The 18,960-nt window shown below is 37.5% G+C and overlaps 1 protein-coding gene across 3 annotated transcripts in view; it reads left to right on the top strand.

The window, feature by feature from the left end:
- WASF3 (WASP family member 3) overlaps positions 1-18,960 on the top strand; it is a 118,663-nt gene that overhangs the window by 33,101 nt on the left and 66,602 nt on the right. For all 3 annotated transcript variants that reach the window (XM_063102791.1, XM_063102790.1, XM_063102793.1), the window contains exon 2: positions 10,479-10,573. The gene's annotated coding sequence lies outside the window, so the exon portion shown is untranslated. The remainder of the gene's footprint in view (positions 1-10,478; positions 10,574-18,960) is intronic.

Below are 18,960 nucleotides of genomic sequence, written 5' to 3'. Positions count from 1 at the left end.
TTTATTAAATGCCTCTGCCACCTTGCTGGGTTCTTTGCCCATACAGTTCATCATCCCCTCATCTTCACACTATAAGGGGAGGTAATTGGTCTTATTTTTCAGATGGAGATTGAGGATCAAACAGTGATAACTTTCCCACGCTCTGGAGCTTTTGGTGGTAAATGCGGGTGTGGAATGCAGATCTCTTTGCTCTTTCCCCTTTACCATGCAGGCTCTGGTAAACGTTTTCTACAAGATCATATTGGATGCCACTAATTAAATGATTACTGCTACTTAATTAAGTGGAGGTGGAATTTAATGCTAGAAATATTTTGGTAGTAATGGGTTACTTTTTTGCTGATGGAAATTTTACATTCCTTTGTGGGAGGTGACCATTTCCCCCTAGCTTTTGTTTGTTTTTATCTTCTCTGATAAACTGTGGTGGTCTTGTAGTGTGCTGGTGAGCCATGTAGCTCCCCTATTACTTAGATATAGTGTGAGTTAGGGTCTGACTAGAGGCTCAGGAGAATTGAATGTAGACATGTTTTAAAATGTTACGGTTGTGTTTGTCAGTCTTGTTTGAAACATAGGGTCCCCTGTGGATAGAAGCTTATGGACCCATTTGTTACAGTGGCTGCTACTATACTTTATCCTCAGAAAAAAAAAAACAAAACTGAGTTGCTTGTTGAATTGCACATGAAATCTTTATGTCAGGTTTAGTATTATGGAGCTAGATTTGAAATACAGTTTGATTCTGGAATATGTAAAAATTGTCATGATAATAATGAAAAAAACCCCTCTGCAATGCAGCATTCATGTGTTGCTATTTCCGTCTGATAATGTGCAAATTTCTTAAGTATTTTTGTATTATTACTCATGTAATAGTTTTCTTTGTCTACATTTAAGGTTCAGCATATTTAATGAAACTAAATGGCAATCCTGATTTGGTTATATGGTCTAATCTGTTGGTATCCAACAGATTGCTGACTGTAAGGTATTTTAGCCCCAGATATTTGTCACACAGTTTTTCAGTATGAGTTTGAAGAGGAAGGAGATAAGCATCCCGGGGAGGTAAGAGGAACTGCCATAGTACCTGTGTTACATTGTCTTTCTCCAGAAATGGCTGTGGAAGAGCTCCAGGTATAAGCTTATGGTAAAAGAGAAGGCCAGTTGTAGAAGGTTCAGCACCTCCCTGTGTAGGGACCTGGGTGGTACCCTTGGTAGGGGTCAGACTGTGGTTGATATGAGGACAAATTAGAAAGTCAGTATCAAGGGAACCAAGATAGGGCTGGAAGTTAAAGGTGAAGGTTCTGGCACCTGAACAGAAACCAGGTGGATTTCTAGGAATCAAGGTAGGTCAAATTAAGGAAGTAACAAGGATAAGCAGTGGATCAGGTGAGCAGGTGCTCAGGTAGCAATTTGCAGGTAGAAACCTGGGATGGGACATCATTATGGGAGAAAGACGGAAACTCAAACCAGTAAAAGGTGTATGGCAGCTTTAACCACAGTTAAGAAAACCTCTTTTGTACTTATTTGTGATGGCCTGTGAACGACTTCCAAGGATTTTCTGGTTGGAGCTGGGAAGGTAGAGCCAAAGCTAAGGGTGATGCCATGGTTTGGTTGCTGAAGTTAGTGAAAGAGAGACATTTGTCTACTCGATTATCCTTTGACAGATGTCGTCATAAACACTAATTTAATGAATGCCTGTCATGTACAGGGCATTATTCCAGACATTAAGAGCTTCTTACTGAGTTGAGAACACAGAGCTTAGGCCTCCGAAGGTCAACCATAGTGGGAAATAGGGTGTGTTGGGAATCACATGGGTGATACTCCTGGTGAGTTCTGTTGAGTTCAGAGGAAGGGGTGATCTAGTGTGTTGGGGGTGGTCCCCAAAATATAGTGAAGAAGATAGAGTGAGTTGTAGAAGGAGTTGAGTTTGGAATAAACTGTGGGACTTAGGTGAGGGTGATGTAGGTGAGTGTGTCTCCCACCTTTTACTTGCTGTGTGATTTTTTTTGGGTGAGTCTCTTCGAGTCTGTTTCCTAATTGTAAGATAATTAAAGTAATTCCTACCTTGCTCGTGTCAGTGTAATTGTGGATTAAATGAGATGATTTATGTGAAAGCCCTTTGTAAATAGCATCATGGATTCAGATTTAAGTTGTTATTAATAATTTGCCATTTGCAATGGGGAGCCTGTTGGATAACAGCTCTGTTTTAATTCATTCATCACATATAAATGGGATAGCACTCTTGCAATCAAATGTGTTTAATGAAGGTCATGATTACATGTGAAGGGAAAGAGTCAGGAGACTTTTTAAATAAAGTTAGTATTGCCTGAGATTTCACTTACAAATACATAATTAGTATTGAAAATTAATGTTTAATGTGTATCTGAAGTGTTTTTAATTTTTTGGTTAATAAACAGGAAATTTATTTGAAGAATAAGTTACTGAGCTGTGAAAAAAATAGGAGCCCATTTAGTAGCAAAATTACATGAGGTTTCTCATTCTATGTTCTGAAACAGGCCATTTTTAGCATCTCTTTGAATCAGGGATAAATTACAGTTATAGGATTCAGTAGTTTAAACAGAAAAATATAAAGTAGTTTAGACAAGAAAATCTTTTTACTTGGGTTGGATCTGTTTCAAGGTTTCAACTTATCTTCACGGGCCTCCCTGGAAGCCACTGGTTTGTAATCTTTGTGAGGTGAAGAGCAACAGGAAGGACTGGAAGGTTGGCCAAGAACACAGTGTCCCACTTTTTAGAAGAAGGGAGTTTTAAAAGTTCTGGGATTCTGGGATTTTGTAACTGGTAACCTTGTTGTATTATGTTATCTGCAAAATTCTGGACAAAGATTCCAGGATCCTTTGGCTTGCTCCTGTTTTTCCTGTCCTCAAGCCCTTCCTTTTAGTCAGTTTGCTTCCACCCTAGGACCTCCAACCCTCTGTCCCCCACACTTGCCCCGCCTGCTAGCTTTTTTCCTCCAGTTCTCAGGCCACCTCTGAGTATTGCTGAAGAAAACTGCATAATGATGCCAATTGGTACCACTCCACATTTGTATTTAATAATTGTAGATTGTTCTGTAATGTTGCCAAACAGCTTTTTTACTTCCTCCTGGTCAGCAGTTTCTCCTCAAGCCTTATTTTATTGCAATCAAGTTGTTGTTATTTATCTTTTTTATGCCCATTGCAAAGAAGCTCATTAACTAGTTGAATTGAAACAACTGTTCTGTTGACTCAAATTCTCATGCTTTTTGCCTTTACTGACATTTAAAAATGTTAATCACAGAGCCAACACGAGGATACTAAATACAAGGAAAGTCCAGGTTTTCTGGTTGAAGTAGGTCAGGAAGATGCATTGTGATTTTTTTTTTTGTAACTAAGCAATTGAGAAAGTTCACTTCTTTGACAAATGTTTTTTGAATATTGTCCATGTGCCAAGCATTGGACCAAATGCTAGGAATTAAAAAGAAAAAGATTTGTGCCAGTGGAGAATGGAGTTGGGGGTAAAATTATTAGGACTCAGAGGTGGCTGCTGTGGGGCCAGATCTCTCTACCACAAACATTACAAAAACAAAAACAAAAACAAAAAACCCTAACAACAACATATAGGCAGAACTTTACAATTAGATAATCAATTTTTCCTTTGAAAACCAATTATGTTTACTATGAATTTCTGACCATTTTCAACCTCTAAAATCTTTGATCTCTCAGATCAGCACTTTTTGCAGTAGTAAGGAATAACTAGACACATTTGAGAATGGACTAAATATGAATTTCTTAAGTCAGGTTTTAGTTTGCTGTGTGCTCATTTGGTCATTGTTTTGTTCTGGACCCGCATTGATGGATACTTTGCCATGACCTTTCTCTGTGGAGCCCTGGGGACGACAGCAGGAGCAGTGGCATGCTTCCCCTCTGCGGATGGCACGTCGCGGTGGGGTGCTCCTGGTGTGCCGTCGCAGGGATTGGTACTCTTTATTGCTTGTTATATGCTGAGACCGGCTATTCCCCTGGAGTAGCTCATTTAATCCTCACAGTCCCATTTTTGTAGTTGTAGAAACTTAGGTGTAAATAAGCTGCCTGGCGTCTCCCAGTGTGTGTGAAGCCTGTTTGAACTGGAGGCTGCACGTGGCCTATGCGGCAGGCACGAAGAGGTAGTTGAGCAGCGCTTTGCAGTAGAAGTGACCGTGGAGTGTCGTTCACTAGTCAGGCGCCTGAAGACCTGGCAAGGACCTGCGTGTGTCCTGCCGGTGCTGGGGCGTCGGGGTGATTGGGGCGGAGGAGGAGGGGGGGACCGCCCTGGGAACGCGGCTGGCGTCCGGCAGGGCGGGCCTGGGGGTCCCGTTCCCAGGAATTGGACGTGGCTGCCCGTAGTGCTGCGGAGTGGGGTGCGCCGCGTGTGGCAGTGGCCCAGGGCGGAGAGACCGGCTGTGAGCGCTGCGTCTCCTGGAGCAATGGGCCGGTGCCTGCCCTGCCTTCAGAGCCTTGGAGGTGGGCAGGCGGAGCGGCCCAGACGCTGGATTCAGTGGGCAGCACCTGAAGCACTGGTTTTACGTAACTGCGTATAGAGAAAGCCTTATTTCCAGTAGTGCTTAGTGAGTGGGGTTACAAGTCATGATCCCCGCCCCCCCGTCTCAACAGTGCTCTAGTAGAAGCGGATGGGGTGTGCTAGAGCGAGCCTGAACTAAGTGGGGGTGGTCTTGCAGGCCTTCCACGCCTACATTGCTGCGGTTCAACTATGTGGGGCCCCTGGGTTTCCTGGAGATGGACTGGCGGATACACATACACACAACTCTACTTCAGGAGCAAACTTTGCATCTGGGAACTCACTGACCGCCTCTTGATAGCGCAGTATTTCTATGATGCTGAGCATTTATCTTTATATTAACTTTGCATACTCTGTGCATCTCAGAGGACAGAAGTCAGTGTCTTCATGTCACTGTTCCACATGCAAATCTTAGATCTTTTCTTGTTTACTGCAGCTGGAACTAGTCTTCTCAACACTTTGCATGTATCTCTCTTGCCACTTAGCACTTTCCAGCTTGCAGTATGGTGTCTTTCTCTATATAGCTTTACTTCTGTCTGATTCATGGTTATATTTCTAATGCATAGTAGGAGGCTGGTGTCACAAGACAAAGTTATAACAAATTTAGTTTAAAGATCGAATTGACTTTTATTTATGATTCTAGAATCAGGCAACATCTCATTCTGTAAAATAGAATGCGTGTTCTGATCAGCTGAACAGAGGAGGTAGGCTTTTTAGACAGAAAACAGCTGAAGAAAGAATAGGAATGAGAAGTGGATTGGTTGTTCCAAAATTACTTTCCTTATAGGGTTAAAACAGATGGAACTTTCTTATTATGCTGGCTCAGATAAACTGGTCCTCTTCTGACTGGTTGCTGTGAATCTCCTGGTGTTTTTTTGGGGGGTGTGGGTGGGGGGAGGAAAACTGGCCCATTTCAGAGTTCAGTTTGATTACGAGACAATTGGCACCAATGACGAGACAGTTGGCACCAATGACGAGACAATTGGCACCAATGACTCCACTGTGGTCTGGTCTGGTCTGCTGGGGCCTAGTGCTGAGCTCAGTCTGAAACAATGGCCTTCATAAACTTTGTTTAACACTAGTAAATATTTGAGTGAATTGATGAGTGGTTGATGAGATCTGGGCTATTAGATTTTCTGGGCAGGGACTGTTAGGTCAAAGGTATGGGCCAGTCACGGATCTTTGCAAAGTCATGTTATATCAGGAACTGGTTACTCTTTCTTTGTATTTTACTAGGTAGTTGTTCATTAAATGGAAGGGGAAGAAAATATTGTTTTATGACTCTTGTATTTAGGTCTGTGCTAAATAACTTTCAAATGAAAAAAGTATTCAATTCTGGGAGAATTTTTCTTTTATTTGCTCTCTCATATTAAGTATTAAGAATTGAGTATTAAAATGAAAGTGCACCTACCTGAGATGCATATAGGTGTTCAGTGAATATCAGCTAACATTGTTATTTTAAGTTATGGCAGTATCCCTTCTGCTCATTTTATATTTATTTGTGTTTGTTTACTCTCCCTCTTCAGATAAAGCTTTGAGGGGTGGGTTAAGGATCTTATTACTTGATATTGTTTTTTCCTCACCTTCCACATTAAGAGTTCAGTGGTATGTTGAATTGAATGGTGGGGCCTGCTAAATCTGTTCAGACTGGCTCTGCTTTAAAAGATAGGGACTGTTCTAGCAACGGGGAATTGAAGCTCAGATAATCAGCCTGAGAGACCAGAAGAAAAACACAATGATTGCTGTTTTATTGTGCTAGACAAATGCTTCTCGCTAAAAAATTTGCATTTGACATTCTAATAAAATATGTTTCTCTGAAGCTAATACTCGTAGTGGCTACATGTCTGTAGTGTCTAATAATCTTGTAAATAGAACTTCATATGTGAATATTTGAGAACATTGGGGACATGATCTCATGGATAGAAGTGAAAAGAAGAATGTACAATTTCAGCCAGGTTTCAGCCAGTAGGAGATAATGCTGGTAAATGAATTGGGGAAATAGAGCTATATCTATAGCACGTGTGAGTGTTGTATATACACTAGCTTCTGATTTCTGGAAAACGAGGCTTAAGAGAGATAGCAAGGCCCCAAATAGTAAACAAAAATCTGAATACAGTCAGATTAGGATAATATCGGCAAATTAACAATGAGTCATTTAGACCTAACCTGTTCTCAGGTTAAACATTTTCATATCACAGAATTCTTATTTCATATTGACTTTGGATGTCATGAGTAGGTAAGATTAAAGGGCATATTACTATGAAAAACTTTATTATTGCTGACGTTGTAAAATGCGCTGTAGAACAAAATTAGATACGAGATAAATGTAGTCGTTTTTCTCATCAGAGTACAGAGGAATATAAACTCAATGTAAAGTGAACTGTTACAGGTGAATGACCTGTCTGTATTTGAAATTACCTGGAATGTTGATTAATACAAAGCTGTTTGGTCCTCTTTTTCCCTTCCCCTCTTTAATTTAGAAAAAGGCACTTTTTTACTTGGCAGTTATTTATCTTGGTTTGACTTTGGTCTGTGATTATTTCCTAAATTGTGACTTGCTATGGTTTCATGATATAGGCCCCCCCCCCCTTAAAAACTGAATGGTATAAGGAATTTTTACTTAATAGTAGTATTTTAACAATTAGACTGAGACCTGAGACAGCATGATTACTATCAATATGATGCCATCATATGATTATGATGAGACCTGGATTATGAGACCTGGAGATAGCATGATTACTATCAATATAATGCCATCATATTGAGGCCATTAATTGGAACCCAAATGAACAAAGGATGATCTTGGATGGGATTTTAGAGGGAGGGCAGTCCTTAGAGATCACCTAGTTTGTTTCTCTATTCTTTGATTTGTTCATTCTTTTATTCAACAAGAATTTGAGTCTCTATATGCTTTTCATCAAAGTATGTCTTTTCTCAGATATTACTAATAACACCTTCAACCCAACTCTGTCAAGCCAAAAACCTTAGTACAGTACTGTCAAATATAGGAGCCACTAGCCACATGCTGCTATTTAAATTAAGATTAATTAAAATGAAATAAAATAGAAAAATTCAGTCCTGAGTCATATCAGTCACATTTCAAGTGCTCAGTCCAGCACTCCATGTGGCTGGAGGCTACCATGTTGGGCATTGTAGCTCAGTGGAACATTTCCATCATTGCAGGAATTCAGTTGGACAGTGCTGCCCCAGACTATTCGTTTACCCCACAGCCTGAGAGACATCTCAGCACCCCATCCCCTTCATCTCTCAAGATCTACGTCTCTCAGATTTGTTCACTTTAAAAACTTCTCCCTTGTCTTAGTTTAAGTCTCCATCATCTGTCATCTGAATTAAGGCTCAAATTCAGTGACCAGTTCTGTGAAGCCTTCCCTGCCACTGCCTCCCTCCAGGGTCAGTCATCCCCTCCTGTGTGCTCTGCTAATACCATGCGTGCACCTGTTACAGCCCTGACCACACTGAATGAATGTTGCTTGCTTTTTTCACTGTATGACTTTTCTTCTGGTGGACCCAGAGGCTCTTGGTGCAGGATTGGGCTTTGGTCATTCCAGAGTAGGGACACACAAAATGCCTGACACATAACCACATATATGTGTGTTTATTGAACAGCTAGAGAGAAGCATGGGTGGTTGAAGGAGGCTGTAGTAGTAGTTGCATTCTGAAGGCTAGAGACAATCTGGATACCTGTAAGCTAGAAGAGAGGAGGGCGTTCCTGGCCGGGCGAGCCTCACGGATGCAAGTCCAGAGGTAGAAAATTATGGGACAACTAATGCTTCTAGATAGTAGCCACAGGACAGCACTGTCAGCTCCACCTAGAGCTTGACCATGGACATAAACAGAATTGGAATGATGGTGGTGCGGATAAATGTGCTTCCCTGTGCTGGCCAGTATTGCACCTCTTAGTAGAAGTGCTGTGTTTCATACTTGATAACCTTACCCTGTAACTTCAAAGGAGTTAAAGATACGCTTTCCAGTATGAAATGAGGCTGCACACTCACAAAGTCTAGTTAATTCTTCAAGACCTTTATGGTTCCTGCCTTATGTTCAAAATGTTAGCAGCTCAGTAGGAAGAAAAATGCATGTGTACTTGTCCAAAAGGAGACAGTATAACATAGATATTAAGAGCAGTGACTTTGTGGTCAGACTCGTCCTGGCTCTTCCTGTTCCTTGCTGGGTGATCCTGGGCAAATCCCTTCCAATCCTAATATTTTTATTTTTTAATGGAGATATTACCTACCCGTGAGGACTAAGTTTAAATGTATGTGAGGTGTTAGCACTATGCTTAGACCTGAGTGAAGTGTTTACCAAATACTGGCTAATCACAATAATAACTTCATAGCCTTTCACACAAATGGGAAAATTTGTAACTGGGTTTCTCAAAAGAAGAGTTACTCATAGTTCCTAAACATAACGGCCATCTGGAGCACACCTGCAGTGTGGACACTTGCCTTGCCCTTGGGTAGGCACAGCTAGCTAGAGAGGCCTGTCTCTCAAGTGCGGCATGTGGTGCTGGTGACTCTCAAAATCATCAAGTCAAATTAGCTGATCTGGTGGAGGTAAAATTAGGCCTGGATATTCTAAAACCCAGGGATAATTTTCTGTATTCGGAAATGAGGTGATCACTTATGTAAATTACTTGGGAAAAAACTCAACTTTTCTCTTTTATTCTGCAATCAAGAACATACTGTACAAATGCTTCTAAGGAAAAGAAAGAAAATTGCGTGCTGCTTTCAATTTTAAATAAGCAAAATAGGAAATGTATAAAATAGAGTATCACTGAATGATCATTCTATTTTTTTTTTTCAATAGTTTCTAAAGGATGGTGGCAGTGTTAACTGTGTGGATTCCCCACATCTACCAGCCTACGTATAATTCATGCATGTCCAGATATTTCTTTTTAGAGGACTCAAAGTTGCTTTTCTTCCATACTGGAATTGCACAATTTCTCCGTTCCCTCCGGTGCCTGGACTGCTTCTCCCCAGCCTCCCTCCTGCCTCCTGTTGACCTCCCTGAGGCTGTTTGGCATATCCCACCAGCTCCGGGCTGTGTTGCTCTTCAGTGCTTGCATCTGCCTTATTGTATTAAAATTATATGCATATATCTGCCACCCTCCCAAAACTGTTGAGTTCTTTCACGAACAGACATTTTCTTCATTTTTGCTCATTCAGTGTTTAAAGAGGGGCTGACTTATACAAGATGCTTGGTAAAGTTTTGCTGAACAAATGAATGCTATTCACTAAACATTTCTTGTATGCATTTTCTCTAAGTAAGCATAACTCTGAGTAGGAAGCCATATTATTCTTTTTGATACCTCATATCTCTAGCGCATTGACAAACAATATTTATTGGATTGGTCTATAGCCTTGATGTTAATATCCAGTATTCTGGAAACATTTTATAGGGTCTATTCAGCAGGTATTAAATCTTTCTTACTATTTTATGCACCATACATATTGTTGAAACATTTATGAAAATGATCACCAACGTTTTTACTACTGAATTTAAATATTGTTGTGGGAAAAATTAATACAAATACTCTTATCAGGTACAGTTCTTACATGAATGATTACTGTTAATTGATTGATTCTGTAGGCAGTAACAAAACCTAAAATGTATGTGCTGTTGAGTAAATGACTTGAATAGTTCAGTTGAATATATCTATAATATACTCAACTTTTTGTTCGTTTGCCCTTTGACTGGTATTTACTGTGAGTCCTTCAAGTTAATTTCAGAGGTTTTTCCAGGATAGGGAGTTGGAATTATACAGGAATTCACAAACCTTATTAGCTCCTTGCTTAAACTAATTAAAAAAGAACTAGTTCTGGGATTAGTGCTCCCTTAATGAAATTGGTGAAATGTGAGATTTGAATTTAAGACTTTCTTGAAGACTTGAATGTATTTTGTCTACTGGTATTTAATTTTTTTTTTTTTTTCAGCTTTAATTTTGATTGCTGTTACTACTGATATCTGAGCCAAAGTGATGATGCTACCTGAGGGAAATTTCTGCAACCCATAAGTCAATGATTATACGGTAAGCATGTGTGCCTTTTACCCTTAAAGCCATTTAATTTCTATAACATTATAGTTTAAAATTATAATTGGAAATAGGCTAGCATAAAATATTTTAATATTTTGAATATTAAACATTTAATGTTAATGCATTGTTTTTTTTTTTAAAGATGACTGGTAAGGGGATCTTAACCCTTGACTTGGTGTTGTCAGCACCGTGCTCCCAAGTGAGCTAACTGGCCATCCTTATATAGAGGGATCTGAACCCATGGCCTTGGTGTTATCAGCACCACACTCTCTCAAGTGAGCCACGGGTCGGCCCTAATGTTAATACATTTTAATATAGACATATTAATAGCAGATAATATTTTAGCACTTTAGATGCTAATCAACAGTTTAGGACTTTGGAAGAGAAAAAATATAACTTGATATATTCCTTTTATATTAATTTTTTTGTGTGAAAAACAAATGTGGCTATCTAGTATATGACTTTATTAAATTAAGATCTCATTTTCCTGTCTATATTTTTAGCTCATTTTCTTTTTCTTGCCTGGGGTTTAACCAAGTTCTTTACTTTGTGAATCTTGCTAATAATGAATGGATATGAGAAAGTTGAAATTTAAAAACTTACACCTAGTTGATTTTACTGTAATTTTACACTGAATTGATGCAGTGTTGACTCCAGCAATGGCTAAAATGAGGTTTTTGAGTTGTTTATGGATTTCAGTGATCTATTTTGCTCTATCTTTAAAGGGTACTTTAGGAATAACGGGACATAGCAGACTGGTAGGGCAAGTGATTTCTTTGAGCTTCATTTTCCTTATGTGCTAAATACTGTCCTCTGTCTTGCCTGTTCTATAGAATTGTAAAAATAAGATGAGATGATGTATGTGGGGTTTTCCTTCTCGCTTGCTTGCTTGCTTTTTTTTGGAGGGGTAAGGGGAACATAACCAAAGTCTTTTGGTTTTTTGAGTTGATATAGAGAGAAGCCATAAAAAGTAGATGAAAGGATGCTGTACCAGAAGCTAGAAGACTTGATCTTTAATCCTTGACCTTGGCATATCATTACATTAATTTACCATAGGAAAGTTGAATTTGATTTTCACACTTTCACTTTACGGGTAATTTTTCAGGAATATATCTGTGTTATCTCATCACAGTGGGTTAAGCTAGAAATCAGTATCAGACATCTGGAAAATTCTCAAATATTGTAAAATTAACTATTACATTCTGAAAACTCACGGGTCAAAGAGGAAGTCATAAGAGAAATCAGAAAATATTTTGAATTGAATGAAAGTGAAAACAGCGTATCAAAATGTATGTGATGTGCCTTAAGCACTGCTTTTAAGGGTAAATTTATAATGTTAAATGCTTATATTCAAAAACAAAAGTTTGAAATAGTAGTCTAAACCTAAGAAATCAGAAACTCAAGAGCAAATTAAACTCAACAAGAGGAAGGACATGACAAAGGTAACAGAAATCAATGAAATGGAAAACAAAAGAAAAAATATTAGTGAAACAAAGAGCTGGTTCTTTGATGAGATAAAATTGATAAACCTGTAGCCAGACTAATCAGGAACAAAAACAAAGAGAGAAAACAAATTTCTATTATCAGAAAAGAAAGTGGGACCATCAGTATAGATCCTACAGACATGAAAAGGATAAGGTAATGTTGTGAACCACTTAATGTTAATACATTTGATAACTTGGATAAATAGACAAATTTCATCAAAGACACAAACTGCCAAACCATACTCAAGAAGAAATGGATAGCAGTTATAACTCTTTATCGAATAAATTGAATTTGTAGTTAAAAACCTCCTACAAAGAAAGCTCTAAGCCCAGATGGCATTTACTGGTGAATTCTACCAACCTTTAATACCATTTGTATACAAACTATAGAAAATAGGGGCTGACTGATTAGTTCAGTTGGTTAGAGGGCAGTGTTGATAACACCAAGGTTGAGGGTTCAGATCCCCTTACTGGCCAGCTGCAAAAAAAACAAAACAAACAAAAACTCTAGAAAAGAGGAACACAGGCTTATTTTATGAGGCTAGTATTACCCTGATACAAAACCCAAAGATATTATTTAATAAAATATTAGCAAATTGAATACAATATATAAAAAAAGCATAATACATCATTCCCAAGTGCCATTTATTCCAGGAGTACAAGGTTGCTTCAATATTTGAAAATCAATGTAATTCCTAATATTAACAGAATAAGGAAGAGAATTAAAAAAACTCTTGTGATCATCTCAATAGATGAAGAAAAAGCATTTAACAATATTCATCATCCATTCATGATAAAAACTCAGAAAAATAGGAATAGAAGGAAAACTCTCAGAAAAGTAGATATAGAAGGGAGCTTCCTGAACTTGTTAAAGTTATCTATGGAAAACCTACAGCTAATATAATTATTGATGAAAGACTAAATGCTTTCACTTAACACTTTGGAAAAAGGCAAAGATGGTCTCTTTATCATTTCTATTCGACATTGTACTGGAGATCCTAGCCAGTGCTCTAAAGCAAGAAAAAGAAAAGGCATACAGCTGGGGAAAGAAGAAATAAATACAATTCAGAATTCCTCCAGCGAGGGAGCCTGAGAAATGTAGATTTCACTATCCAGCCTCTGAGGCAGGAGAGAGGACAGAAGGAAGTGGGGCTGGATGCCAAATGCCAGTAGACACTATTTTACTGCATTTTGGTTTTTTGTGCTTATGAAATGAATTGGAAAGTCCTGAAAGCAAGGCAACATTTATCACTTGTGGTTTTAAGTTACTGTTTTCCTTAAAGTTAAAAGTGAGCATCCTCTGCTGGGAGAGTCTTATGTCAGCATTTTCTTCTTTCTGCTAATATGAGTGTAATCAGGAAAACTGTGTGTGGTACTTAAAAGATATGTATTGGTTTAAACTCCATTAAGTAGCTCTTGTTTTTTTAACTTAAGAAAAGGGCTATCTGAAACGATGTTAAGATGTCCTCTTAGATTCTAAGAGGGCAAACAAAATTATTTTTTGAATGTATTATAACTATCATTTAGCTTTGGGTAAGTTAAAATTGTTTTGTATGCGTGCTGTCCATGCCGTAGAATAAATGGGCATGTTTTGTATAACGTATAAGCTGTGTATTATGCCTAATGATTTCAGCTCAGTAATGTCTAAATACATGCTTGTTTTCATGATGGGTGGTAGTGTAGAGCTGGAGCCTGAGTTCCAGTCCCACCTGCCTGGGATAGTTATGCAACAATACATCCAGTGTTTCTGGATGTTTTTAGTGGATTTATTTCTAAGTCCCTTGCTAATGAAACAGTTTTATAGCCTGAGTAGAATGCTTAGAAATTTAAATGAATATATGGTTTAATAATTGTGTGTCTTTCTATTTTAATGATAGAAACACAAGGTTATGTATTAACTCCTGAGTACTTACTTGGTAAGGCAGAACGGTATAGTATAGAGTGATATAGCGAGTGTAATAAGCTCAGGAGTTAATACATAATCTTGTGTTTGCATGCTAAAAAGTACAGTCTCTAGTTTTTGTGAAAAATCCACTTAAATCCTTGAACCTTAGTTCCTTCATCTGTTGGAAGCATCGGAAATAATACTCAAAGCATCTAGAAGACATTGGGCACCCAAATAGTGACTCTAATACAAAGGGGCTTTGTGGCTGAAACATTCTAAGACTTTGTCATCTGATATAACTGGTTTTGTTTGTTTTTTGTTTTTCTTGATTTTTAAATTATTTCTCTTTCTTTCTTTTTCTTTCTTTCTTTTTTTTTTTGATAGAACTGTATTTATTAGTTATGTCACTTTGGGTAAGTTACTTAACCTTTTTGAGCCACGATGTGTGGTCAGGTGTTCCCAAATTTCATCATTAAACTGGTTTACTACCATTATGATCTTGATTGTTTGATTGATTTTCTGAAAAGTTACCCAGAAACCCTGACTGATCCTTTTTGATGGTAATCACTGTTTATTTGTTGGGATATGTTCAGAAGAATGGAACTGATAGGATGTCAGAGGTGGATGTTTTGAGACCAAGTAGTAGGTTGTAAATTTGAGATATTTTACTATCTAGTGTTTCTCTAACTGCCTTTTCATGGTTCAGAGAAATGGGAATTGTTAGCTAAAATAACAGCATTTAATTTATATTAACTTTCTTTCATGAGCACAGTTTGTAGTTGCCAAAAATAATGCCATCAAGATGTTTCTTGTCTAAAAACACAGAAATCCAGGTTTGGTAGCATGTGTCCTGGGGAGCTGTTGGTGGATTACACGGCTTTACTGCTGTTTTGACAATATCCTGGTTTATGATTGTTCATATGAGATTGCCAATATTTGACCATTTTTAGCCAACAAAAATGGTGATTTCCTGTGGTTCAGCTTGACATTTCAGGGCACGGAAACTGTTTTCTTTACATACTAGGCAAATTGTCCCAGTTTGTATTTTATAATTTGTTGTTTCCTCTTGGAATTTAAATTTCTTTTTAATGCATTTGGGATTTTCTTTCATAATTTGTGTGGTGAATGTCATTCGCAAATAATTGATAGACAAGAGTAAAGTAGCAAAAATAATATATTTTTCTAACAAATATATATAACAAATAAATAATATATTTTTCTAACAAAAAGAGGAGATGCTAATTTTTTGTAAGACTTGTAATTTGTTGTTATCTAGATGGTTAGGAACAAAAACTAGAGCTCTTCGAGAATTGAACTTTGAACATAGGCCATAACAGATAGATTCTGAGAACTTAAAAATTCTTTGTGAATTTTTTGAATTCTTCGAGATCAGTATTTTTCAGAAAGTCATATCTCTCTAGCAAGTGTTAAAATACTCTTGATTTAGCTTTTGAGTGTTTTTATTGATGTATTATAAAAATAATGCAGCTTTAGCTAAATTTAAAGTCGTGTTTGTAAAATATTTGTAGGTCATGTTTTTATTGTACCTTGAATAAGTAGCTAACAATTTTAGGGTTTTTAAAAGAGCATTAACTAAACAAGTATTTAATGTGGATTATAAATAATAATAATAATGCAGTAAACAGCTTATGAGCTTTTCATATACATCACAATGTGATTACAGCCTGATCGTGGTGCTGATAAACAACTTCTTCCTCTTTCTATCCAATTAATGAGAAAAGGGAGGTAGTTAATTTTTTAATTTGTCAGGTAAGCATTTTTTTAAAAATATGAATACTACCTAGTATGTATTTGTGTTCCACTTTATAGTTTGTGGAGGCCTTTCAGGTATATCATCTCATCGCAGCCCTTTGAGATAACCAGGCAGATATTATTGCTTCTGTGTTTTAAGAAGGACTTGCAGCTTATCGAGGTCTTAAATAACCTAGCCCAGGTCTCAGCTCTTGAAGAACTTGGGTGTCTGCCTGTTGTGCCATCTGCTCCTTTGGCTGCTGTGCTGGATTTCCAGGCCTCTGGAAGAAGAGCTGTCTGTTCAGACTAAATGGAGTGGTATACTTTCTGACTAGGATGGAGGAACAAATTCTTCTCAAATGAGGGTAGTGTCCAGGGGAAAACCTTTCTTAGTTAAGAATTCATTTACCATTTCTGTTTGCTGTCCCTGTTATGCCCAATAATTGTGGCCTTTTGAAAGTACCCTTTAGGAGATGTGCCAGTTCAATTCCTAAATTTATCCTTCATCCCTTGTTTCTTCTATCATGATATTCAGTCCTGTGTCTGTGGCTAACAGCAGATTTATTTTTACTTGACTGTCATTGTAGAATGTAAATATTAAATATTCAGTCATTTTCCAATTTGTCTTACTCTTATCTACCTCTGTTGATCCATTTTTTAAACCACTTCATTGAGGCATAATTGATGTACAGTAAACTATGCTTATTTAAAACATACCATTTGATAAGTTTTGAAATGTGCATACACCCATAAAACCATCAACACAATGGAGACAGTGAACACGTGATTATGCACGAAAGTTTCCTCATGGCCCTGTGTCATCTCTTCCTCCCATCTCTCCACCCTCAGGTAGCCACTGATGTATCTGCTTTTTGTCACTGTGGATTAGTTTGCATTTCCTAGAACATATACAAGTGGAATCATACAGTATGTACTTTTTTTTAATTGACTTTTATTCAACATAGTTATTTAGAGACTCATCTCTGTTGTTGTATGTGTTAGTAGTTCATTCCATGCTATTGCTCAGTAGTATTCCATCGTATGGGTGGAATGCGGTTTGTTTATCCATTTACCTGCTGATGGCTGTTAGGATTTTTTCTAGTTTTGGGCTATGACAGATAAAGCTGCGTGAACATTTGTTTATGTACTAGTCTTTATGTGGGCATATGCTTTTGTTTATTTTATTTTATTTTTTGCAGCTGGCTTGTATGGGGATCCAAACCCTTGACCTTGGTGTTATAACACCACACTCTAACCAACTGAGCTAACAGGCCAGCCCTCTTTTATTTCTTTTGGGTATATACCTAGGAGTACAATGGCTGGATCACATGGTAAATGTATGTTTAGCTTTTTAAGAAACTGCCAAACTGTTTTCCAAAAATTAATTTACATTCTTTGAGCAGCATATGAGAGTTGCAGTTTCTCCATATCCTCACTGATACTTTGTATGGCCAGTCTTTTTTAAGTTTAACTATTCTGATAGGTGCACAGTCATATCTCACGGCAGTTATGATTTGCCTCTCCTTAATGACTAATGGTTTTGAGCATCTTTCACGTGCTTGTTTACCATCAGAGTATCTTCTTTAGTGAAGGGTCTGTTCAAATCTTTTGCCCGTTTAAAAAAAGTTGGATAGTTTGTTATGGAGTTTTGAGAGTTCTTTATGTAGTCTTTATAAGACCTTTATTATTTGCACTTTTATCCATTTTATTAGCATTTGTTCATTTTTACCTCAGAATGAAGTTTTGGGGAGTGGTATGGGACGATTTTCTTTTCATACTTTTGACACTGTTTCCAGCCCCCATAAAAGTAGCTACTCCTTGCCATTCTCTTCTTTTTCTTCTGTTCTTTTCTTCTACTTCCTGTCAGGGCATTTACTTTGTATTCTCTTCTTGGGGCCAGCTTCTCAGCTAGCTGTACAAGAGTTGATCTGCGAGGGGGTTTCTTCCCTCTTCAGGGCAGAAGTGACCCCTGAGTAGTGAATACGTTTGTTGGGCAAGGATGGCCAGCCCCTTCTTCTTTGAGTCTAGAGGTCCACCCCTTCCACTTGCTCAGCATTGCCTTGGCATTCCTGGGGCGCAGTCAGAGCAGTTTAGTCCTTTCCTGAAGAACTCTCAGGTCAGCCAGAACAGGGATTCAGACTCAACAATGAAAATGCCAGAAACAACTTACCATATCCCTTCATTTTTAAATGTTATTCATTTCTAAGTTAATTGCATTGTGTTTACTGTGTAATGTCAACTTTTTGCAATTTATTGACTTTTTTGTGTGACCTAATTCCTGGTCATTTTTTGCAGCTTTTCTGTGTATTTCTTTTAAAAAGAATGTAAAGTCTTGATTTTTTTGAAAAGAATGCACAGATTCACATTTACATACAGCATTTAAACTATCAATTGAAACTTGTTAATTGTATTATTCAAATCTTGTTTTTTGTTTGGGTTCTGAAAAATGTGTCTTGGGTCTTCTACAAAAAGAATAATAAATGTTCATGCTTGTCATTTTTTAATGAGGTTTTACCCCTTAAAAATGAACTGTGTCTTTGCCTCCATCTGTTTTATTGCTTTTTAACCTCAAGTTTCTATTGTGCCTATGTTAGTAGTGCTGAACCTGTCCTGTTTTTGTTAGCATTTGCCTGGTGTATCTTTTTGTTTTTTATTCCCTCCATTTCCAGCCTTCTTGGTTATTTTGTTTTAGACGTGCTCTTGAATATTTAGTTTTTTTTTTTAAAAAACTCCGTTTGTATGTTGCTTTCTTTTAGTGGAGACTGTGTTTGGTGTAGTGGTTGAGAACGTGGACTCTGAGTCTTGTTTGCCTCCGCTTGAATGCTGGCTTTGCCATAAACTGGCTATGTGGTGTTGGTCAGTTTACTTAATTATTGGTTCCTCAGTTTCTTTGTTGTAAAATGGAAATACTAATGGCTTCTATTGCATTTGGTAGGAATTAAATGAATTAATATATGTAAAACTTTTAATAGTGCTTGGTGCAATATGTGAGTCTTAGCTACTAATAAGTAAATTCGTCCATTAACATTTATTGTAATTATTTGGAAGGCCATTATTATTGCCTTCTTTTTATTTTTTAAAAAAATTCTTCCTATCCATTCTTGATTTTATTACAGTTTTTTTCCCTGTAATGGTTTGTTATTGAAACATCTAATATCTTCTAGTTGTTTGTACTAAATAAAAACATTAATTATACAAATAATACCTGAATATATATTTTTTCAAAAAACTTGAAACACATTTGCGATTAAAGTGTCCTT

This window comes from Cynocephalus volans, chromosome 7, assembly GCF_027409185.1.
Source record: "Cynocephalus volans isolate mCynVol1 chromosome 7, mCynVol1.pri, whole genome shotgun sequence".
Taxonomy (NCBI): domain Eukaryota; kingdom Metazoa; phylum Chordata; class Mammalia; order Dermoptera; family Cynocephalidae; genus Cynocephalus; species Cynocephalus volans.
This window is presented reverse-complemented; position numbering and strand designations above follow the sequence as displayed.